The sequence below is a fragment of the Acipenser ruthenus genome, chromosome 24 (assembly GCF_902713425.1).
Source record: "Acipenser ruthenus chromosome 24, fAciRut3.2 maternal haplotype, whole genome shotgun sequence".
Lineage (NCBI taxonomy): Eukaryota > Metazoa > Chordata > Actinopteri > Acipenseriformes > Acipenseridae > Acipenser > Acipenser ruthenus.
Window position 1 is genome coordinate 10,620,806 of NC_081212.1, and position 24,175 is coordinate 10,644,980.

The 24,175-nt window shown below is 45.6% G+C and overlaps 8 non-coding genes across 8 annotated transcripts; 4 read left to right on the plus strand and 4 right to left on the minus strand.

The window, feature by feature from the left end:
- Window positions 1–8,092: 8,092 nt before the first annotated feature.
- Window positions 8,093–8,165, minus strand: trnav-aac (transfer RNA valine (anticodon AAC)). Its single transcript has one exon. It is a non-coding gene; the product is annotated as a tRNA-Val (tRNA).
- Window positions 8,166–8,292: 127 nt separating this feature from the next.
- Window positions 8,293–8,365, plus strand: trnav-cac (transfer RNA valine (anticodon CAC)). The gene has a single exon. It is a non-coding gene; the product is annotated as a tRNA-Val (tRNA).
- Window positions 8,366–9,535: 1,170 nt separating this feature from the next.
- LOC117969250 (U4 spliceosomal RNA) lies at window positions 9,536–9,673 on the plus strand. Its single transcript, XR_004662506.2, has one exon. It is a non-coding gene; the product is annotated as a U4 spliceosomal RNA (small nuclear RNA).
- A 239-nt stretch (window positions 9,674–9,912) lies between these two features.
- On the minus strand, window positions 9,913–9,969 carry LOC131700969 (U7 small nuclear RNA). Its single transcript, XR_009308778.1, has one exon. It is a non-coding gene; the product is annotated as a U7 small nuclear RNA (small nuclear RNA).
- Window positions 9,970–10,524: 555 nt separating this feature from the next.
- On the minus strand, window positions 10,525–10,597 carry trnav-aac (transfer RNA valine (anticodon AAC)). Its single transcript has one exon. It is a non-coding gene; the product is annotated as a tRNA-Val (tRNA).
- A 127-nt stretch (window positions 10,598–10,724) lies between these two features.
- Window positions 10,725–10,797, plus strand: trnav-cac (transfer RNA valine (anticodon CAC)). Its single transcript has one exon. It is a non-coding gene; the product is annotated as a tRNA-Val (tRNA).
- Window positions 10,798–11,987: 1,190 nt separating this feature from the next.
- Window positions 11,988–12,127, plus strand: LOC131700774 (U4 spliceosomal RNA). Its single transcript, XR_009308583.1, has one exon. It is a non-coding gene; the product is annotated as a U4 spliceosomal RNA (small nuclear RNA).
- Window positions 12,128–23,511: 11,384 nt separating this feature from the next.
- On the minus strand, window positions 23,512–23,568 carry LOC117968779 (U7 small nuclear RNA). The gene has a single exon (XR_004548520.3). It is a non-coding gene; the product is annotated as a U7 small nuclear RNA (small nuclear RNA).
- Window positions 23,569–24,175: the final 607 nt, after the last annotated feature.

Below are 24,175 nucleotides of genomic sequence, written 5' to 3' on the forward strand. Positions count from 1 at the left end.
GCCACTCATACATGACATACTGGAATCCTTGAATGGTGCATCGGTGTTCAGTTCAATGGACTTACGCTCGGGGTATTGGCAAGTGGCCCTGGATAAAAACAGCTGTGCTAAGACTGCTTTTTCCACACCTTTTGGACTTTACCAGTTTAACGTAATGCCATTTGGACTGAAAAACGCAGCTGCTACTTTTCAACGGCTTATGGAACGTGTGTTGGGAGACCTACGAGGGAAGGTGTGTTTTGTATACATTGATGACATCATTGTGTATTCACCAACGGCGGAACAACACCTTAAAGACCTCGAAGCTGTTTTTCAGAAGCTCCATCAAGCCCACCTAACGCTGAATTTAAAAAAATGTAATTTCTTTAAACCTTCCCTTCACTTTTTAGGACATGTAGTGTCGGCAGAGGGTATAGCGGCTGATCCCCTGAAGCTAAAAGCCATACAGAATTATCCAGTACCTACTAACTTGAAAGAGGTGCAACGGTTCCTGGGGTTAGCGGGTTGGTACCATAAGTATATTCCCAAGTTTGCCGACACTACTGCTCCTCTTAATCACCTTAAAATGAAAAATGTCCCATGGAAATGGGATGCCGAGTGTCAGCAAAGTTTTGAACTGCTAAAGGAAGCTTTGGTCAGTCCGCAGGTCCTGGCTCACCCGGATGTCAACAGGACCTTCAGAGTCTACACTGATGCAAGTGATGTAGGACTTGGAGCTGTGCTGACCCAATCTCACCAAGATGAAGAAAAAGTGATTGCCTTTGCTTCCAAGTTACTCAACTCAGCTGAGAGAAACTACTCCACCTCTGAAAAGGAGTGTCTCGCTGTTGTATGGTCAGTGGAGAAATGGCGGCATTATTTGGAGGGAGTAGAGTTTGAGGTGGTCACTGATCACGCGGCACTGTCCTGGGCTTTCAAGAATCCCAAGATTTCCTCCCGACTGACCCGTTGGACTCTCCGTCTGCAGCAGTTTACTTTTAATGTTCTCTACAGGAAAGGTAGTTTGAACATCGTGCCGGATGCACTCTCCAGGGCTCCTGTAATAACATCTTTAACCTCATCTACTGCAATCTGTGTAAGCAAAGCCTTTGCGAGTAGTGGGGACCTTCCGACCACTTTGGACCAGATTGCGGCCGCACAGTCCAAAGACCCTGCTATCGCCAAAATCATTAAAGATCTTGATAACACCACTGCCAATGATGATCGTATTTCCTTTGTATTACAGCAAGGACTACTGTATCGTCGGGTGCCGATTGCTAATGAGGGGTATAGATTTCAGTTGATTATACCTGAAAAGCTAACTACTTCCTTCCGTCAGTATTACCATAACAACCCCCTTGGAGGGCACCTTGGTAGAATGAAGACCTTACGGCGCATCCTGGAGGTTGCCTGGTGGCCCACTGTACGAAAGGACACATGGAGCCATGTGAGAGAGTGTCAAATCTGCCAGACCTACAAACCTTCGAACAAAAAGCCAGCCGGTTTCCTTCAATCCACGACTGTGAAGGAGCCTGGAGAGATGCTAGGTCTGGATTTAATGGGTCCTTTCCCAAGGAGTAAAAAAGGTAACTCTTACCTCCTTGTCATTGTCGACTATTACACCAAATGGGTTGAACTGTTCTCCTTAAAGGATAGTAAAACTCCCAAAATTGTGAGTATCTTAATTCAGGACATTTTTACAAGATGGGGAACGCCGCAACATCTTTTGTCAGACCGTGGTCCTCAATTTACCAGTCAGCTACTCTCTGAGGTTTGCAAAACCTGGGGGGTGATACAGAAACTTACCACCAGTTACCACCCACAAACCAATCTAACGGAACGAGTCAACCGCACTCTTAAAACTATGATTGCTTCTTTTGTCGGAAACAACCATCAGCTGTGGGATCAATGGCTACCCGAGTTCCGGTTTGCAATCAATACGGCCAAACATGATACCACAGGGTTCACACCAGCCAAATTAGCTCTGGGGCGAAACCTCAAAGGCCCCTTGGACCGTCTCATTGCGGTTTCTCCTGCCCCTTCCACGGATCCCTACCAACTCCTGGATCGCCAGCAGGAAATGGCGAGAGAAGTAAGTAATCGTGTCTCTAAAGCCCAACAGCATCAAGCTCGGAATTACAATGCTCGGAGAGTACCCTGTCAGTATGCAGAAGGTGAGCTGGTCTGGATCAGATCACATCCCATATCTGATGCCTCTGGTAAGTTTTCCGCTAAGCTTGCACCTAAGTGGGTAGGGCCCGCGCTTATAACCAAGAAGTTAGGCCCTAACAATTATCGTATACAATGGGGAGAGTCCGATAATATAAAAAAGGACACCATGAATGTAGTGAATCTTAAACGTTATTACGGCGTTCATCCCTTGCACCTCCGGTGTGGGGGGGGGGGATTATGTAGCACTGTTGCTACATATGTGGGTGTAATTTTCACTCACCTGTCTCTTTAAGTAAAGGCAGTAGCCTGGCCAGGCCAACCTAAAAAAAACTACATTTCCCAGTATCCATTTCTTTCTTTCTTTCACCCCATTGGTCCATTCAAAATTTCATCCACCAATCCTCTCACACAGTCAATCTTCACCTGTCTCTTATTTCTCTAATTGTGGGGGGTTGAGAGGGTGTTTTTCCTGTAGCTAGCACCTTGTGGTGAGAGTCTGTCTACCTTTTGAAAACCTAATCTTTATACTGTTAGCTAGATATTATTCTTTAGCCTTTGTTTTTCTTTTTGTCTGCTGCTTTAGTTTATTGTCTAGTTACTGTTTTTTGCTTAATTAGGTGGGGTAGTTTCTTTTGTGTTTGTTGCTGGAGTGTGTGGTTGTATGTTTTTGTGCATCTGTTCTGGACTGTTTGCAACCTCAGTTTTCATCAAACATCCATTTCATCGCTCTCAATGTTTTTCATCTCCTGAAGACCTCTACATCATCGTTCACATTCATCCCAAGTAATTAACTGGACTTCCATACCGGTTTGGTGAGCTCTTTCCATTGACTGTGTCATCGTGTTTTGTTTTTTTTCTTTTGTTACTTTTTGGGACTTCATTACTATTTTGTTGATTTATATTTTGTGTTGCATTGTTTATTCATTCCGTATATTAATCATCCTCTGTGTCAGTAATTGTTAAATTGTTGTGGTTATATTCTTAAGCTGTGCTGTGTATCTTCATTTATAATCTGTTTTCCTGGGTTTGTTTGCACTATATTCTCTTCCTTGTCACTCTGTCCCTAATTGAGTTGTTTTCTTCTGTCATTGTTTAGTCTTATTCTTTTTGTCAAGCTTTGTGTTCCTTGGAATAAACCAGTGTTGTGTAGTTAAATTGACGCATTGTGACGACCCTGTTTTACTGTCAGTCACCCTTACTGACTTATTTAGTTTTAATTATTTGGCCAGTAGTATCTCCTAAGGGAGGACAGTACAGTTGCCTATCAACTGTGTAGGGTGACCGTTACAATGTTACGAAGAAATCAGGGGGGGAAAGGTTTTCCAAATGTAATTTATTATTTATGGGCTCACTTTGTTTGTGACACGATTAAAGCAGTTCTTGAAATGAACAAGAAATATAGTTTCTTTGCTAGGTTTTATTTTGGACAGTTTTTAAGAAAAATGGGCTTAGTAAAATTAACATATACAGTGCCCTATGGTGAGAAGATGCCATTTGTGTATAGAAAGACAATGAATTTTATTGTGCAAAATAATTTATGTAAAGAGGCAGAAGCCAAGTGGATAGCAAAAGAATTAATGAAAAAAGGAGTCTGGTGGAAAGCTATGCAGAATAGGTCTTTTGAGTGATGAGAGATCACAAATAACATGGGAAAATGTTAACTATTCAGGATTAAATAATCGACATAAAGATATTGCATGGTTAACAGCGCAGGCAAGGCTGCCATGTAAAGAACTGCTATATAGAAGACAAATGTCAAATACAAATACATGTGTTAGGACAGAGTGCATGGCCATAGAAACACTTCAGCATGTGTTTTATGAATGTGTTTTTGCACAACAATGTTGGGGAAGGGTAAATAAATGGTCACCAAAATTTATTAGAGATAAAGACATGAGTGTTAATTTGATATTGTATGGACCACAAAAAGGGATTCAAACAAATGATAATGAAAAAGGATGGATAATTATAAACTGTGTAAAAGAAGCATTGTGGATTGTGAGAAATCAAGAAATGTACAAATCGAAAAATAAGACGAATGTGAATGAATTTTGTAAAATTGTAATTGTAAAGATTAGAGATGATGTATGTTTAGATATTAATGCCATTGGGAAATCTACAGCCTTTAAAAAATGGAAAATTAATTCATTCAGTGATTTTTTTTTGTAAGTAGTGTGATATACTGAAGATACTTGAAAGAGAATATTGTTGAAGATTATTGTTTGTTATGAATATTTTGTGATGACTGGGTTTATTTGTTTTGTTGTTGACTGTAATATGATTTGAATTTTTATAATAAACTTTATATAACTGAGGCGTGATTATTGTAACGAGTGCGGGAGAAGCAGAAAGCAATACTACCAAGCATTTTTTCAGCTTCCTAAGGAACCTCTGCCGGATTGGAGAGTCCTGATACGGGAGTTGGAAAGATGGCAGCAAGAACAGGAGTGCGCAGACACAACGTCATTCGGTTTACCTGGAGAGATGAGAAGGAAGTATCCCTGTCGAGACTGGATTTCAGTCGGCAGATCATTCAGAAGCTGTTGGAAGTAAAACCGGAGGAGCTGAATTGCCTAATCAAGTGTCCCGGAACAGCTGTGTGCTTCGAAGTCAGCTTTGTGAGTACTGGAGTAATGAAATGATGTTTTGGAGCTGTATAACAAAAAGAAAAAAGAACCACCGTTGAGTCAGTTTTTAGTTGAACCTCTGTCTGACAGAGAAATAAAAGTAGTCACAATTCAATTCTACAGAGAGACTGTAACTGACTACGATATTGAGACCTGGCTGCACAGACATTGCAAGGTTAAATCTGGCAGTCGGAAAGTAAAAGACGCTGACGGGGTGTGGAACGGAGCTAGACAGTGGCTCATTCAGCTTTATGAAGACCCAAACAGGATTGATGGCGTACGGCATTTGCCGAGTAATTTTACTTTGGGAACTGCTCGAGGGTTTGTGATGTATTATGGAATGCCAAGACTGTGCCGTAATTGCGGTGGATGGGGACATTTAGCGGCGGCGTGTAAAATTACAAAGTGTAAAAATTGTGGTGGGCCACACATTAGCTCCATGTGTGGGGAGGAAAAGAAATGTAACTTGTGTGGGAAAGAAGGTCACGTTTTTAAAACCTCCCCAGACCTATACACAAATGTGTTGAAAAGGAAGCTAGTGCTGAGACCAACGGTGGTGGAGAAAGAATCCAATGAGGAGAGCAGGGGAAATCATGAGGCTCAAATCGGAAATGAAGAGGAAAGTTTGGAGGAGTACTCTTCTTCGTCGGACGAGAGCTCGAGTGAGTTTGAGTGCGAGGAGGAGGGGACAGCTACTTCAAGAGAAAGACGAAAGAGTATGAAACGTAAACCCGAACAGGATAATGAGGTGGACATAATGAAAAAGAAAGTCGGAGAAGTGTCTGTTTTTTGTGGGGAAGGCTCTGGGATGGGCTCGGGTGGTATGCCTGAAGCTGAAGGTGGGGATGAGGGCGGAAAGTACGTCGACAGCCCTGCCTCTTCCAGCAGGGGAGAGGATGTGGTCAGAGCTGATTTTGAAGGGGCAGCCTTTTTGGAAGAGAAAGACATGGCGTCTTTTTCGATTGTGTCAGCAATCATGAAGTCGGTGGAGGACAAAGCAGTGGATTTGGACAACACTGCAGTTACAGCGGAGGTGCAGATGTCGAGTATAGAAAGTAATTAAGAGGAAAGTTCGGGAAAGAATGGTGCGTTCTCCGATGCTTATAAACTTGGGGAAGAAGGTTTTTGGGGTTGATGGGGTAGGTAGATCGGAACTAGACTGGAAGATGAAAAAGGGAAAAAAGGATAAAAAAAGAGAAAAAAAGAAAGATGTGACTGAGGTACAACAATAATGGGAAAGAAGGATACATATTTGTTTTCTTTTTGGTTGATGGTTATGTTAATAAATATTGCCTCTGTGAATGTGAGAGGGTTTCAGGGTTTGATCAAACGTAAAAGTGTACTTGGGTATTTGAAAACAATTGAAGCAGATATTCTTTGTCTGCAAGAGTGTGGTATTTCATACTGTGATAATTATTTTAATTTGAAACAAGAATGGGAGGTGGGAGATTCAGTATGGTCGGGGTCAAATATAGAGAGAGCTGCAGGGTTGGGGGTTATGTTTAAAAATCCAAACATTACGATAAGTCAGGTACATGATGTATTCCCTGGGCGTTTACTAATTGTAGACGTTAAACATAGAGAGACAGAACTTCGTGTAATAAATGTATATGGGTCTCAATTGAGAGAAGAGAGAGTTCAATTATTTGAGCAATTAAGAGTTTTTTAGTTACTAATAGAGTATTGCTTATAATGGGGGATTTTAATTGTGGTATATTAATTGAAGATCAGAAAAAAGGTAAAATAGACAAATCGGGAAATCTTTTGAAATTGATGATAAATGATGCAAGACTAAAAGATGTTGCAAAATGCTTTTGTCCTTCAGACCCAGGGTATACGTGGTCTAATAGTACACAGTCTACTGTTTCAAGGATAGATTTTTGTTTTGTACCCTGCTCTATAAGTATTAAGAATTTTCGGTTAGAATCCGTTTTTTTTTCAGATCATAGAATGTTAAACATATCAGTAGAATTAATTGAAAAAATTGAGTACGGAAGGGGAGTGTGGAAATTAAATTGCAATTTGTTAGAAGATGAAAAATTAATTAAAGCTTATAAGAAAAGGTATTTGGAATGGAGAGAGCTAAAGGTGTGTTTTGATTCTATAAGGGAGTGGTGGGAGATGATAAAGGGCCGAACTAAGGGTTATTTTATATCACTGGGGAGGAAAAGAGCACAACAGACTAAAATTAAACATTTGAGATTGCAACAGAGATTACAGGATTTAGTAAGATTACAAAGTAAAGGTTTTGATTTTAGCAAGGAAATTAAAGAGGTTAAACACAGACTTTTTGATTTATTTGGAGAAATGGAAAAGAAAATGCGTTTTAGAGCCAGAGTGAAACATCTAGAGAATGATGAAACGTGTAGTCGTTTCTTCTTTCGAGAATTGGTAAGGAAAAAAAGTGTGGTGCAAGGTTTAAAGGATGGTGAGGGGGGATGGTAACAGAAAGTAAAGATATGTTAAATGATGCAAAAAGGTTTTATGAAGAGTTATATATAAAAAGAGAAACAGAAAGAGATGTGCAGGATTTGTTTTTGAGGGAACTTGAGTGTGAAATAAATGAGGAAGATAATAGAGATTTAATACATGCACTGGGGAATGAAGAAGTGAAGCAAGTGGTTTTTTCGTTTGGAAAAGGAAAGGCTCCAGGTCTAGATGGACTTCCCATTGAATTTTATCAAACCTTCTGGGAAGAAATTTAAGATGATTTAATGGAAATGCTTAAGGAGTGTCTTGAATTGAAAAGGTTAGGGAAATCTATGAGGGAAGGCCTGATAACAATTTTATTTAAAAATAAAGGGGTCAGATTTGAATTTTTTATAATAAAATTTATATAACCGAGGCGTGATTATTGCTTGTTGAAAACTTTAACCAACCAAACAATTTACGCACATGAATATATAATGAAAACAGCCATGCATGGAGGTCATGGGAACTCTCCGTTCTATTGCTTTCCTTTCTCCCAAATATATCATGCACATTATGTAACTTCTCTTCAAAGGCAATTTTAGTATTCAGACTGTAGTTGCAAAAATAATATAATGTCTTTTGACTAGAGTTCATCTTTTAAAAACAACTACTTTGCCAACAGAAGAAAAAAAAGGCTAACAGAAGACGGTTTCGCTCCGTCGACCTCTGGGTTATAAGGCTCAGCACGCTTCCGCTGCGCCACTCTGATACAGCTGCTTCTCGAATGAAACACCCATTAATAAAATAAAATAAATCAATCAATTCTCAGTGCAACTTTTTGACGCAGTCTGCTGCTGGACTCACAGAGAGCGGAGACCGCAACAAAAAAATGAACAAGCACATGTTTCCACCCGCTTTCGAACCGGGGACCTTTCGCGTGTTAGGCGAACGTGATAACCACTACACTATGGAAACATTCACATGTACATTGTTACATTTAGCTGGGTTTTAAGTGAAGACTGCCTTGCACTGCAGGATCCAAAATGGGTAATCGGCACTGTATGCTTAGAGCGCAACACACGGATCGTTTATTAAGCAACATGTTTCCATAGTGTAGTGGTTATCACGTTCGCCTCACACGCGAAAGGTCTCCGGTTCGAAACCGGGTGTAAACACAACACGGCACATTTTTTCACTGTATGTATTTATTCTCCCCAGGTAAACAGCCATCCAGACCAGAACGATGTATATAGTGTGCATGGTGCATTGTCAATGCAAGTCTGACTGTATATTAAACAGAGTGAGAATGCACTCTGCAACGTTTTGGCTAGACTCACAGAAACAACAATGTTGATACTCTGACTCTCCTTCTTAAAATGCACGTTAAAATGCGGAATGTTTTCATATTCCATGATTTCGCAGGTCTGTACAGAACAAGACGACTATCTAGTCTCACAAAATGTTGCTGGTTCTCGTAGAACAAAGAAGAGTTTGATCAACTATGTCATTCATGCAGAAAAAGCTCAGGAGGGAGATCGTTAGGCTGAATATCTAAATTTCCCGGCTTATATCCCGAGTTTCGAAAGATGTCAGGTTTATTTTTATACCTACAGAATCACAGGTACAAATATTGCAGTTAAAGTTTATGCTTTTCAAATCCGTGCACGAAAGGGGGTGCCCAAATCAGAATGAAAGTCACGGGGGGAGTAATCAAAACATCGCAAAAGAAAAATACACTGCATTAAACAAATCATTTGGAGCGGTCTAAAATGAGCAATCCAGGTTCAATTCATTGTTTTGCCCTTTCGATGGCAGCAGTGTAAAAAAATGACCTGCACATTTCTCTGCTGGCTTCGGGTAGCAAACAAGAAGCAGCGATTTCCCATATGATCTAGTGGTTACGATTCCCGTTTTTTCACCCAGGTGACCAGGGTTCAACTCCCTGTATGAGAATTCATTTATTTACTTGTGGAGGTAATTGTCTTATAAAAGGATTGAAAAATGAAACCCCACATTGTAGGATGGGGAAACTTATAACTAGTGACCATTATAAAAAAAATAATGTTTGCTTATGTTAGATGCAAGAGAGCGAGACAGATAGATTTGCATCTTGCTATCCCATCACTCCTATGTGCACCAAAGCAATGACGGTCTATACTTCAGTTCATATATAATCGGAATAAAAAAATGGACTCTGTTGCATTGTGAGGTTGCAGTGTCGATAATATAAACCTCTACGTTTGAGGGTTCATTTAACTCTACTGTATTATATAGCAGAAACTTGCCCACCGGCAAGTCAAATGTCTTTGCTGTAGGGGGTAGCATTTACTTATCCCAAGTTCTGTAGTTTTGCGCAGTGGCAGTATCATAGCCCATGAGGTTTGACTGAGGCGTGATTATTGCTAGTTGAAAACTTTAACCAATACCCCGCCGTGGTGACTTGAAATATGGTCGCCGCTGGCACTTTTTCACAGTCTCAGAGTCTGCTATCATGTAGTTGAAAGAACAGAACAAATGTTGACGCTTTGACATTCTGGGTTTGGTTTTGTATTCTACTGATTGGGCACAACATTTGAGTTGATCTTTTTACTCTTTATAACATACAAGTGTATTTACAAGGTTAGGGGCCGTTTCTCCTGTTGTGTCAATTATATTACTATGCAGCTGGCAGGCATTCGGAACGCGCACGCTAACAACGCGTCATCTTTCATTTTACAAAACACGGGGCATTCGACACGGAGAAAACCTTCTAGACAAATACTAAAAGAGCTAAACATCAATTTGCCTCCCCAGCCATGTTAATAGATATCTGGCTTTTTTGCAGTAGCATTAAAGTTGTGGTGACACACGAAAAAGAAACATGGAAATCTGTTTTGGGGTTGGGGAGTTAACCTACCAAACAATTTACGCACATGAATATATCATGAAAACAGCCATGCATGGAGGTCATGGGAACTCTCCGTTCTATTGCTTTCCTTTCTCCCAGATATATCATGCACATTATGTAACTTCTCTTCAAAGGCAATTTTAGTATTCAGACTGTAGTTGCAAAAATAATACAATATCTTTTGACTAGAGTTCATCTTTTAAAAACAACTACTTTGCCAACAGAAGAAAAAAAAGGCTAACAGAAGACGGTTTCGCTCCGTCGACCTCTGGGTTATAAGGCTCAGCACGCTTCCGCTGCGCCACTCTGATACAGCTGCTTCTCGAATGAAACACCCATTAATAAAATAAAATAAATCAATCAATTCTCAGTGCAACTTTTTGACGCAGTCTGCTGCTGGACTCACAGAGAGCGGAGAAGACCGCAACAAAAAAACGAACAAGCACATGTTTCCACCCGGTTCCGAACCGGGGACCTTTCGCGTGTTAGGCGAACGTGATAACCACTACACTATGGAAACTTTCACATGTACATTGTTACATTCAGCTGGGCTTTAAGTGAAGACTGCCTTGCACTGCAGGATCCAAAATGGGTAATCGGCACTGTATGCTTAGAGCGCAACACACGGATCGTTTGTTAAGCAACATGTTTCCATAGTGTAGTGGTTATCACGTTCGCCTCACACGCGAAAGGTCCCCGGTTCGAAACCGGGTGGAAACACAGCACGGCATATTTTTTTCACTGTATGTATTTATTCTCCCCAGGTAAACAGCCACCCAGACCAGAACGATGTATTTGTAGTGTGCATGGTGCATTGTCAATGCAAGTCTGACTGTATATTAAACGGAGTGAGAATGCACTCTGCAACGTTTTGGCTTCGACTGCTGCTTGACTCACAGAAACGACAATGTTGATACTCTGACTCTTCTTCTTAAAATGCATGTTAAAATGCGGAATGTTTTCAAATTCCATGAATTCGCAGGTCTGTACAGAACAACACGACTATCTGGTCTCACAAAATGTTGCTGGTTCTCGTAGAACAAAGAAGAGTTTGATCAACTATGTCATTCATGCCGACAAAGCTCAGGAGGGCGATCGTTAGGTTGAATATCTAAATTTCCCGGGTTATATCCCGAGTTTCGACAGATGTCAGTTTATTCATATACCTACAGAATCACAGGTACAAATATTGCAGTTAAAGTTTATGCTTTTCAAATCCGTGCACGAAAGGGGGTGCCCAAATCAGAATGAAAGTCACGGGGGGAGTAATCAAAACATCGCAAAAGAAAAATACACTGCATTAAACAAATCATTTGGAGCGGTCTAAAATGAGCAATCCAGGTTCGATTCATTGTTTTGCCCTTTCGATGGCAGCAGTGTAAAAAAATGACCTGCACATTTCTCTGCTGGCTTCGGGTAGCAAACAAGAAGCAGCGATTTCCCATATGATCTAGTGGTTACGATTCCCGTTTTTTCACCCAGGTGACCAGGGTTCAACTCCCTGTATGCGAATTCATTTATTTACTTGTGGAGGTAATTGTCAGATAAAAGGATTGAAAAATGAAACCCCACATTGTAGGATGGGGAGACTTATAACTAGTGACCATTATATAAAAAAAATAAATAACGTTTGCTTATGTTAGATGCAAGAGAGCGAGACAGATAGATTTGCATCTTGGTATCCCATCACTCCTATGTGCACCAAAGCAATGACGGTCTACACTTCAGTTCATATATAATCGGAATAAAAAAGTGGACTCTGTTGCATTGTGAAGCTGCAGTGTCGATAACATAAACCTCTACGTTTGAGGGATCATTTAACTGTACTGTATTATATCGCAGTAACTTGCCCACCGGCAAGTCAAATGTCTTTGCTGTAGGGGGTAGCATTTAGTTATCCCAAGTTCTGTAGCTTTGCGCAGTGGCAGTATCATAGCCCATGAGGTTTGTCCGAGGCGTGATTATTGCTAGTTGAAAACTTTAACCAATACCCCGCCGTGGTGACTTGAAATATAGTCGCCTCTGGCAATTTTTGACAGTCTCACAGAGTCTGCTATCATGTAGTTGAAAGAACAGAACAAATGTTGACGCTTTGACATTCTGGGTTTGTTTTTGTATTCTACTGATTGGGCACAACATTTGAGTTGATCTTTTTTCTCTTTATAACTGTGGCAAAGTGGTAATGACGTGCAGGTGAGTGCAGTGCAGAAGAATCACACAGACAGACGTTGGTACAGGTGCAAGGGTGTTTATTTATTTTAGTAAATGTCCAGAGCCTCAAGGCAAAACCTGTAAATAATAATAGTGCTGGAAGTGATACAGCGGCGTGTATCACTTCTAATTTATAATCCCGCGGGTTTGACCCGCAACCCCAAAGTCCCGTTCCGACACCCACACTAAACACGAACACAAAAGACAGTGCGTGATTCAAGTGCTAAAAGGTGCAAACACAAAGACAGTTGGTAGTGAAAGGTGAGTGGTGAAGTCCGGGTTTTTCGCTGGCCTGCGGCTGCAGCTCCGGATCGTGCTCAGTAATCTTCTGTGACAAATAACACACAAGACACACAGTGTTAATACACAGACACAGAACACTCACGGTTTCCTCACAGTACGGGCTCCTTCTCGGTTATTTAACTTAACCATATGCAAAGGAACAGATCACTCAAGCCATGCCCCCTATTTATACCCTCGCCCATGACCCCGAGGTTAACGAGCGCATCCGCTCCTCCAGTCCTCGGATGCCACGCCGCTTACCATCTGGGTCACTGAGCTCGGGTGCCATGGCTCCGCCCCCTTCCGAACTGACCGACTTCCATCTACCCTACGGAATAAATTGTCGTGCCATTTCATTAAGGGTACTCTGTTCCTCGTATACCGTGCTCTCACAGGTCGAGAGGGAGATCTAACACTAAGACTCATTCGATCTCTGTCACATATCCCACCGCTCAGAGTGGAGCCGAAGGAACACTCGGCTAAACCTACCTTTCCCATTACTCCCCCCTCCCGGGAAAAATAATCCGCATTTTGGTGGTCTTTCCCTGCACGGTGTACCATATGGTACATGAAGGGCTGCAATGCCAGATACCACCGAGTTATCCGGGCATTGCTGTCCTTCATTGTGCTTAACCACTTGAGTGGGGCGTGGTCAGTGACAAGATCAAATGAGTGTCCCAGCAGGTAGTATCTTAAAGAGTGAGTAGCCCATTTCATGGCCAAACACTCTTTTTCGACGACGGAGTAGTTGCGCTCCCGAGGGAGCATTTTTTTACTTATGTACAGAACAGGGTGTTCTACTCCGCCTACCATTTGAGACAGGACTGCACCCAAACCGACATCCGAAGCATCGGTGTGGAGGATGAATCTCTTAGTGAAGTCTGGAGTGATGAGAGCAGGGGCCTGGCAAAGTCTCTGCTTAACAGTATTAAACGCCCCCTGACATTCTTCTGACCATTTAATTAAATTTGGTGCGCTCTTTTTGGTGAGGTCAACTAAGGGATTAACCACTGTGGCATACTCGGGGATAAAGCGACGGTAATAACCGGCTAACCCCAGTAGCGACCGCACTTGAGCCTTGGTTTTGGGGATTGCAGCGTCTACCAAGGCCTGGACCTTGGAGACAACGGGTTTCACCATGCCATTCCCCATTACAAATCCCAAATATTGTGTTTCTCTTTTGGCAAACGCACATTTTCGCAAGTTAGCTGTCAGCCGGGCTGCCCTTAGAGACTGAAGGACGGCTGTGATCCTAGCCAAATGCTCTCGCCAGGTGGAGCTGTAAATGACCACATCATCAATATAAGCTGCCGCATATTCACGATGTGGGTGTAAAACCTGGTCCATCAGTCTCTGGAAGGCAGCAGGCGCACCATGTAACCCAAACGGCATGGTTGTAAAATGAAACAGCCCCTCTGGTGTCGAAAATGCGGTTTTCTCTCTAGACCTACGAGTTAACGGGATCTGCCAATATCCTTTCGTCAGATCCAGAGTGGAGATGAACCTCGCTGTCCCCAGTCTATCTAGGAGTTCGTCGACCCGAGGCATGGGATACGCATCAAACTTGGCAATAGCGTTTACCTTGCGGAAATCAACGCAGAAGCGGTTGGTGCCGTCCTTTTTGGCCACTATCACAATTGGACTGCACCACTCGCTCCTGGAAGGCTCAATCACCCCAAGTTCGAGCATGTCCCATACCTCTTTGCGAACGCCACTCCGTCGACTTTCCGGGACCCGGTAAGGTCTCTCTCGCACTGTGACACCTGGGGGAGAGATAATGTCATATTCAGCGAGGTTAGTTCTACCGGGCGTGTTAGAAAAAACATCGCTAAATTCCTCAATTAACCTACGTAGTTCACGTTGCTGATCAGGAAGTAACTGTTCCCCCATCGAAATGTTCTTTGTGCTAGAGGGTTCTAGCTCGGGCCCTAAATCATCCTCTATATTGCCTGGGGCTATAAATAACACCTCTCTTGCCTGCCAGTAATAAATTTATGTGATAAATTTCTTTTTTGTTACGGCGATCGGGCTGTTTAATTTCGTAATTCACCTTTCCTATAGCCCGAATCACCTCATATGGCCCTTGCCATTTAGCACATAGTTTGGATTCCGCTGAGGGAAGTAGCAGCATTACCTTGTCTCCAGGTCGAAAGGTTCGGATTAATGCATTTTGATTGTAATGCTGCTGTTGTCGATGCTGAGCCGATCTGAGATTGTCTTGGGCCAAACGACCGACCAAATCTAGGCGATCTCTCAGTAGGAGCACATGCTGCACTACATTTTTGGACGAGCCTTTGTGCTCCTCCCACCCCTCTCTCAACAGATCGAGGATGCCGCGAGGCTGTCGGCCGTACAAGAGCTCGAAGGGGGAGAACCCTGTCGAACTCTGCGGCACCTCTCTCACTGCAAAAAGGAGGTAGGGGAGAAGCGATGCCCAATGTTTTTGCTCCTGATTCACAAATCGTCTCAGCATCGCCTTTAGAGTCTGATTAAAACGTTCCACCAAACCGTCCGTCTGTGGATGGTAAACCGACGTTCTGATGGGACGTATTTTTAGTAATTTATATACCTGCTGTAGCGTGTTTGACAAGAAATTAGTTCCATGATCAGTCAATATCTCGTTGGGGATCCCTACTCTTGCCATAATCTGCACTAGTTCTTTGGCTATCGCAGCAGCACTAGTGGACCTCAATGGAACTGCCTCTGGGTATCGCGTTGCGTAATCTACCACCACTAATATATGCGTATACCCGGAGTCAGAAGGTAGCAAAGGGCCGACTATGTCCACTGCGATGCGTTCAAAGGGGGTAGAAATAATCGGCAGTGGGACCAAAGGGGCGGGGCGCACTCGACCCGGCGCTACTCTCTGGCAGTCTGGGCATGTGGCTACATATTTCGACACTTCTTTATAAACACCTGGCCAAAAGAATCGAGCCAATATCCGTTCCCTTGTCTTGTCAACTCCGAGGTGCCCCGCAAAAGGGATATCATGCGCCAGCCTCATGACCTCCAGCCGACAAGACGGGGGAACCAATAATTGTGTTACAGGATGTCCTGTGCCCGCGGCCAGGTTTACCCTATATAGTAATTGCCCCTTGATAATGAAGTGTGGAAATACTAGTGCCCCAGCGCCTTCAACATCCTTACCTTCAATGGACCGGACCTGTCCCCGAATGTGCACCAGTGATGGGTCATTGTCCTGCTCCCACACTAGGTTCACATTCGAGTGCCACATGTCCGGTATATTGAGCGGGGCGGGAGTAACATCTGCCTTTGATGGCCCAGTAACCTCGCCCTCTCGGTCACACTGCGTTCCGACCCCCTTTGACTGACGTTTTTCACCGTTATAACAGGCTCCCACCAGCCCCCAGCCTTGTCTCATTAACGCTCCCTCCCATTTCCGCAGCCTTCTCTCTTTGTTTGTTTTTTTCGGCCGGAACAGGGAAGAGAACATTTCCGCTTGAAAGGGAAAGACATTACCAATTATTTCCCCTTCTACTTTTTCTGCCACATTTGCGTGTATGGCCGGGACTGCCCTTAATTTCAATAAATCTTTATAGTTGGGCCAGTCCCGACCCAGAATAATGGGATGTGGTGACCTTTCCGCTACCCCAACTACCAGGGAACGTTTCATCGGACCGACCGATAAATATGCTTTTACTGTGGGGTATGTTGCCGTGTCTCCATGGATACAGGAGATCGCCACCTGACCTTGTGGCTGCCACACCATACCGCCCAAGAGAGATGCTCTAATTAAGGTCTGACCACACCCTGTGTCCACTAATGCATGGGTCTTCACATTTCCAAAAATCACCTTAACAATACAAGGCCCCTCCCGACCATTTTTCCCTCGCTTACCCGCTTCAGATGCCAGATTACAGACGGCCACGTCACACTCCATCGCAGATGGGCATGACCTAGCCTGATGTCCCGGCTGGCGGCACCTAAAACAGGTAGGGGGAAAGGAGGGCACAGTATTAAATGGTCTGTCCCGCTGCTGGTATGGCAACGGGGCAGGGGCAGCACCTCTACCCCAGCTGGGGGCCAACCTTGGTCTCCATGAAGAGGAGGCAAGGTCGCCCATTGGGGTTGGTGCTCTTGGAGGTCGTTGAACCGGTCCTGGTGGTGGGGCTGATGGAGCAGAGAGAGGAGGTGGGGCTCGGCCGCTCCGTTGAGGTGGGGTGAGTAGCCCGGTCTGGGCGGATACCAGGGAGTCCTCGAAGTCCTCAGCGAGCTTGACTGCCTGTTCCAAGGTGTCGGGGTTGTGGCGCCGTATCCATCCTTGGGTCTCGGCGCCGACCACATGACAAAACTGCTCAATAACGATGGCCTCCCCCATCTGGGCAGTTGTTTTTAGCGCCGGGGTGAGCCAGTGTATCATGTGGTCACAGAGCTTCTGCGCGACCACCCTGGGGCGTACGTTCGGGGACCTCCTGTACTCCCTGAACCTCACTCGGTGCGTTTCCTCCGTAATATTCAGACGGCGGAGAATAGCCAGCTTTACCAGGTCATATTGAGCGGCGTCGTCATCCCCCATTGCCTGGTATGCTGCCTGCGCTTCCCCAATCAGGCAGGGTCCCAGCTGGCTTGCCCAGAACTGTCGGGGCCATGACGCGGTGGTAGCCAGCCGCTCAAATGCCACCAGGTATGCCTCTGGATCATCATCCACCGTCATTTTATGCGTCCTGGCTTTGGGCGCTATGAAGCCGCGCTCCGCTGATGCTGTGGGAGGTATTGCCAGCCCGACCCTCTCGATCAGCGCGGTGTACCTCTCCTCTCTCCGTCTTTCCTCCCCCTCCCGTCTGCTGTCCAGCTGCTCCAGCAGCGCCGACAGTGTTGCGTAGTCCATCTCCTACTTCTGACGACCACGTGTGACAAAGTGGTAATGACGTGCAGGTGAGTGCAGTGCAGAAGAATCACACAGACAGACGTTGGTACAGGTGCAAGGGTGTTTATTTATTTTAGTAAATGTCCAGAGCCTCAAGGCAAAACCTGTAAATAATAATAGTGCTGGAAGTGATACAGCGGCGTGTATCACTTCTAATTTATAATCCCGCGGGTTTGACCCGCAACCCCAAAGTCCCGTTCCGACACCCACACTAAACACGAACACAAAAGACAGTGCGTGATTCAAGTGCTAAAAGGTGCAAACACAAAGACAGTTGGTAGTGAAAGGTGAGTGGTGAAGTCCGGGTTTTTCGCTGGCCTGCGGCTGCAGCTCCGGATCGTGCTCAGTAATCTTCTGTGACAAATAACACACAAGACACACAGTGTTAATACACAGACACAGAACACTCACGGTTTCCTCACAGTACGGGCTCCTTCTCGGTTATTTAACTTAACCATATGCAAAGGAACAGATCACTCAAGCCATGCCCCCTATTTATACCCTCGCCCATGACCCCGAGGTTAACGAGCGCATCCGCTCCTCCAGTCCTCGGATGCCACGCCGCTTACCATCTGGGTCACTGAGCTCGGGTGCCATGGCTCCGCCCCCTTCCGAACTGACCGACTTCCATCTACCCTACGGAATAAATTGTCGTGCCATTTCATTAAGGGTACTCTGTTCCTCGTATACCGTGCTCTCACAGGTCGAGAGGGAGATCTAACACTAAGACTCATTCGATCTCTGTCACATATCCCACCGCTCAGAGTGGAGCCGAAGGAACACTCGGCTAAACCTACCTTTCTCATTACTCCCCCCTCCCGGGAAAAATAATCCGCATTTTGGTGGTCTTTCCCTGCACGGTGTACCATATGGTACATGAAGGGCTGCAATGCCAGATACCACCGAGTTATCCGGGCATTGCTGTCCTTCATTGTGCTTAACCACTTGAGTGGGGCGTGGTCAGTGACAAGATCAAATGAGTGTCCCAGCAGGTAGTATCTTAAAGAGTGAGTAGCCCATTTCATGGCCAAACACTCTTTTTCGACGACGGAGTAGTTGCGCTCCCGAGGGAGCATTTTTTTACTTATGTACAGAACAGGGTGTTCTACTCCGCCTACCATTTGAGACAGGACTGCACCCAAACCGACATCCGAAGCATCGGTGTGGAGGATGAATCTCTTAGTGAAGTCTGGAGTGATGAGAGCAGGGGCCTGGCAAAGTCTCTGCTTAACAGTATTAAACGCCCCCTGACATTCTTCTGACCATTTAATTAAATTTGGTGCGCTCTTTTTGGTGAGGTCAACTAAGGGATTAACCACTGTGGCATACTCGGGGATAAAGCGACGGTAATAACCGGCTAACCCCAGTAGCGACCGCACTTGAGCCTTGGTTTTGGGGATTGCAGCGTCTACCAAGGCCTGGACCTTGGAGACAACGGGTTTCACCATGCCATTCCCCATTACAAATCCCAAATATTGTGTTTCTCTTTTGGCAAACGCACATTTTCGCAAGTTAGCTGTCAGCCGGGCTGCCCTTAGAGACTGAAGGACGGCTGTGATCCTAGCCAAATGCTCTCGCCAGGTGGAGCTGTAAATGACCACATCATCAATATAAGCTGCCGCATATTCACGATGTGGGTGTAAAACCTGGTCCATCAGTCTCTGGAAGGCAGCAGGCGCACCATGTAACCCAAACGGCATGGTTGTAAAATGAAACAGCCCCTCTGGTGTCGAAAATGCGGTTTTCTCTCTAGACCTACGAGTTAACGGGATCTGCCAATATCCTTTCGTCAGATCCAGAGTGGAGATGAACCTCGCTGTCCCCAGTCTATCTAGGAGTTCGTCGACCCGAGGCATGGGATACGCATCAAACTTGGCAATAGCGTTTACCTTGCGGAAATCAACGCAGAAGCGGTTGGTGCCGTCCTTTTTGGCCACTATCACAATTGGACTGCACCACTCGCTCCTGGAAGGCTCAATCACCCCAAGTTCGAGCATGTCCCATACCTCTTTGCGAACGCCACTCCGTCGACTTTCCGGGACCCGGTAAGGTCTCTCTCGCACTGTGACACCTGGGGGAGAGATAATGTCATATTCAGCGAGGTTAGTTCTACCGGGCGTGTTAGAAAAAACATCGCTAAATTCCTCAATTAACCTACGTAGTTCACGTTGCTGATCAGGAAGTAACTGTTCCCCCATCGAAATGTTCTTTGTGCTAGAGGGTTCTAGCTCGGGCCCTAAATCATCCTCTATATTGCCTGGGGCTATAAATAACACCTCTCTTGCCTGCCAGTAATAAATTTATGTGATAAATTTCTTTTTTGTTACGGCGATCGGGCTGTTTAATTTCGTAATTCACCTTTCCTATAGCCCGAATCACCTCATATGGCCCTTGCCATTTAGCACATAGTTTGGATTCCGCTGAGGGAAGTAGCAGCATTACCTTGTCTCCAGGTCGAAAGGTTCGGATTAATGCATTTTGATTGTAATGCTGCTGTTGTCGATGCTGAGCCGATCTGAGATTGTCTTGGGCCAAACGACCGACCAAATCTAGGCGATCTCTCAGTAGGAGCACATGCTGCACTACATTTTTGGACGAGCCTTTGTGCTCCTCCCACCCCTCTCTCAACAGATCGAGGATGCCGCGAGGCTGTCGGCCGTACAAGAGCTCGAAGGGGGAGAACCCTGTCGAACTCTGCGGCACCTCTCTCACTGCAAAAAGGAGGTAGGGGAGAAGCGATGCCCAATGTTTTTGCTCCTGATTCACAAATCGTCTCAGCATCGCCTTTAGAGTCTGATTAAAACGTTCCACCAAACCGTCCGTCTGTGGATGGTAAACCGACGTTCTGATGGGACGTATTTTTAGTAATTTATATACCTGCTGTAGCGTGTTTGACAAGAAATTAGTTCCATGATCAGTCAATATCTCGTTGGGGATCCCTACTCTTGCCATAATCTGCACTAGTTCTTTGGCTATCGCAGCAGCACTAGTGGACCTCAATGGAACTGCCTCTGGGTATCGCGTTGCGTAATCTACCACCACTAATATATGCGTATACCCGGAGTCAGAAGGTAGCAAAGGGCCGACTATGTCCACTGCGATGCGTTCAAAGGGGGTAGAAATAATCGGCAGTGGGACCAAAGGGGCGGGGCGCACTCGACCCGGCGCTACTCTCTGGCAGTCTGGGCATGTGGCTACATATTTCGACACTTCTTTATAAACACCTGGCCAAAAGAATCGAGCCAATATCCGTTCCCTTGTCTTGTCAACTCCGAGGTGCCCCGCAAAAGGGATATCATGCGCCAGCCTCATGACCTCCAGCCGACAAGACGGGGGAACCAATAATTGTGTTACAGGATGTCCTGTGCCCGCGGCCAGGTTTACCCTATATAGTAATTGCCCCTTGATAATGAAGTGTGGAAATACTAGTGCCCCAGCGCCTTCAACATCCTTACCTTCAATGGACCGGACCTGTCCCCGAATGTGCACCAGTGATGGGTCATTGTCCTGCTCCCACACTAGGTTCACATTCGAGTGCCACATGTCCGGTATATTGAGCGGGGCGGGAGTAACATCTGCCTTTGATGGCCCAGTAACCTCGCCCTCTCGGTCACACTGCGTTCCGACCCCCTTTGACTGACGTTTTTCACCGTTATAACAGGCTCCCACCAGCCCCCAGCCTTGTCTCATTAACGCTCCCTCCCATTTCCGCAGCCTTCTCTCTTTGTTTGTTTTTTTCGGCCGGAACAGGGAAGAGAACATTTCCGCTTGAAAGGGAAAGACATTACCAATTATTTCCCCTTCTACTTTTTCTGCCACATTTGCGTGTATGGCTGGGACTGCCCTTAATTTCAATAAATCTTTATAGTTGGGCCAGTCCCGACCCAGAATAATGGGATGTGGTGACCTTTCCGCTACCCCAACTACCAGGGAACGTTTCATCGGACCGACCGATAAATATGCTTTTACTGTGGGGTATGTTGCCGTGTCTCCATGGATACAGGAGATCGCCACCTGACCTTGTGGCTGCCACACCATACCGCCCAAGAGAGATGCTCTAATTAAGGTCTGACCACACCCTGTGTCCACTAATGCATGGGTCTTCACATTTCCAAAAATCACCTTAACAATACAAGGCCCCTCCCGACCATTTTTCCCTCGCTTACCCGCTTCAGATGCCAGATTACAGACGGCCACGTCACACTCCATCGCAGATGGGCATGACCTAGCCTGATGTCCCGGCTGGCGGCACCTAAAACAGGTAGGGGGAAAGGAGGGCACAGTATTAAATGGTCTGTCCCGCTGCTGGTATGGCAACGGGGCAGGGGCAGCACCTCTACCCCAGCTGGGGGCCAACCTTGGTCTCCATGAAGAGGAGGCAAGGTCGCCCATTGGGGTTGGTGCTCTTGGAGGTCGTTGAACCGGTCCTGGTGGTGGGGCTGATGGAGCAGAGAGAGGAGGTGGGGCTCGGCCGCTCCGTTGAGGTGGGGTGAGTAGCCCGGTCTGGGCGGATACCAGGGAGTCCTCGAAGTCCTCAGCGAGCTTGACTGCCTGTTCCAAGGTGTCGGGGTTGTGGCGCCGTATCCATCCTTGGGTCTCGGCGCCGACCACATGACAAAACTGCTCAATAACGATGGCCTCCCCCATCTGGGCAGTTGTTTTTAGCGCCGGGGTGAGCCAGTGTATCATGTGGTCACAGAGCTTCTGCGCGACCACCCTGGGGCGTACGTTCGGGGACCTCCTGTACTCCCTGAACCTCACTCGGTGCGTTTCCTCCGTAATATTCAGACGGCGGAGAATAGCCAGCTTTACCAGGTCATATTGAGCGGCGTCGTCATCCCCCATTGCCTGGTATGCTGCCTGCGCTTCCCCAATCAGGCAGGGTCCCAGCTGGCTTGCCCAGAACTGTCGGGGCCATGACGCGGTGGTAGCCAGCCGCTCAAATGCCACCAGGTATGCCTCTGGATCATCATCCACCGTCATTTTATGCGTCCTGGCTTTGGGCGCTATGAAGCCGCGCTCCGCTGATGCTGTGGGAGGTATTGCCAGCCCGACCCTCTCGATCAGCGCGGTGTACCTCTCCTCTCTCCGTCTTTCCTCCCCCTCCCGTCTGCTGTCCAGCTGCTCCAGCAGCGCCGACAGTGTTGCGTAGTCCATCTCCTACTTCTGACGACCACGTGTGACAAAGTGGTAATGACGTGCAGGTGAGTGCAGTGCAGAAGAATCACACAGACAGACGTTGGTACAGGTGCAAGGGTGTTTATTTATTTTAGTAAATGTCCAGAGCCTCAAGGCAAAACCTGTAAATAATAATAGTGCTGGAAGTGATACAGCGGCGTGTATCACTTCTAATTTATAATCCCGCGGGTTTGACCCGCAACCCCAAAGTCCCGTTCCGACACCCACACTAAACACGAACACAAAAGACAGTGCGTGATTCAAGTGCTAAAAGGTGCAAACACAAAGACAGTTGGTAGTGAAAGGTGAGTGGTGAAGTCCGGGTTTTTCGCTGGCCTGCGGCTGCAGCTCCGGATCGTGCTCAGTAATCTTCTGTGACAAATAACACACAAGACACACAGTGTTAATACACAGACACAGAACACTCACGGTTTCCTCACAGTACGGGCTCCTTCTCGGTTATTTAACTTAACCATATGCAAAGGAACAGATCACTCAAGCCATGCCCCCTATTTATACCCTCGCCCATGACCCCGAGGTTAACGAGCGCATCCGCTCCTCCGCTTACCGTCTGGGTCACTGAGCTCGGGTGCCATGGCTCCGCCCCCTTCCGAACTGACCGACTTCCATCTACCCTACGGAATAAATTGTCGTGCCATTTCATTAAGGGTACTCTGTTCCTCGTATACCGTGCTCTCACAGGTCGAGAGGGAGATCTAACACTAAGACTCATTCGATCTCTGTCACAATAACATACAAGTGTATTTACAAGGTTAGGGGCTGTTTCTCCTGTTGTGTCAATTATATTACTATGCAGTTTGCAGGCATTCGGAACGTGCAAGCTAACAACGCATCATCTTTCATTTTACAAAACACGGGGCTTTCGACGCGGAGAAAACCTTCTAGACAAATACTAAAAGAGCTAAACATCAATTTGCCTCCCCAGCCATGTTATTAGATATCTGGCTTTTTTGCAGTAGCATTAAAGTTGTGGTGACACACGAAAAAGAAACATGGAAATCTGTTTTTGGGTTGGGGAGTTAACCAACTAAACAATTTACGCACATGAATATATAATGAAAACAGCCATGCATGGAGGTCATGGGAACGCTCCGTTCTATTGCTTTCCTTTCTGCTGTCGCAGGTGACGCTGAACTAGTTATTCCATATAGTAAAACATTAGACTCCATTGCATGGAGGATCTCAGTAAGCTACAGTAAATGGGTCATCAAATGAAACAGATTCAGTTATGTTAAGTTTGCTACTGATGATGTGGAAAAGAACAGTAATTGGATATCAGAAAATATGAATAACAGTGAGTTTTGGCCTACCTCTGTATTCTGGATGGAGGGCGTACCTCGCAAAGTGACTTTGTGCGAACAGAAGGAAATGTGTACACTATTGTACATGGTGCAGAATTAACCCTGACACACAAATTGAAACATAATCCTCTTGTTGTGTGTGCATGTAATATGTGCCAAAGCAAGTCATCAGTGACTGGGCCTAAACTTTGTCCAGCCGGTAGTCATTTAGCTAAAC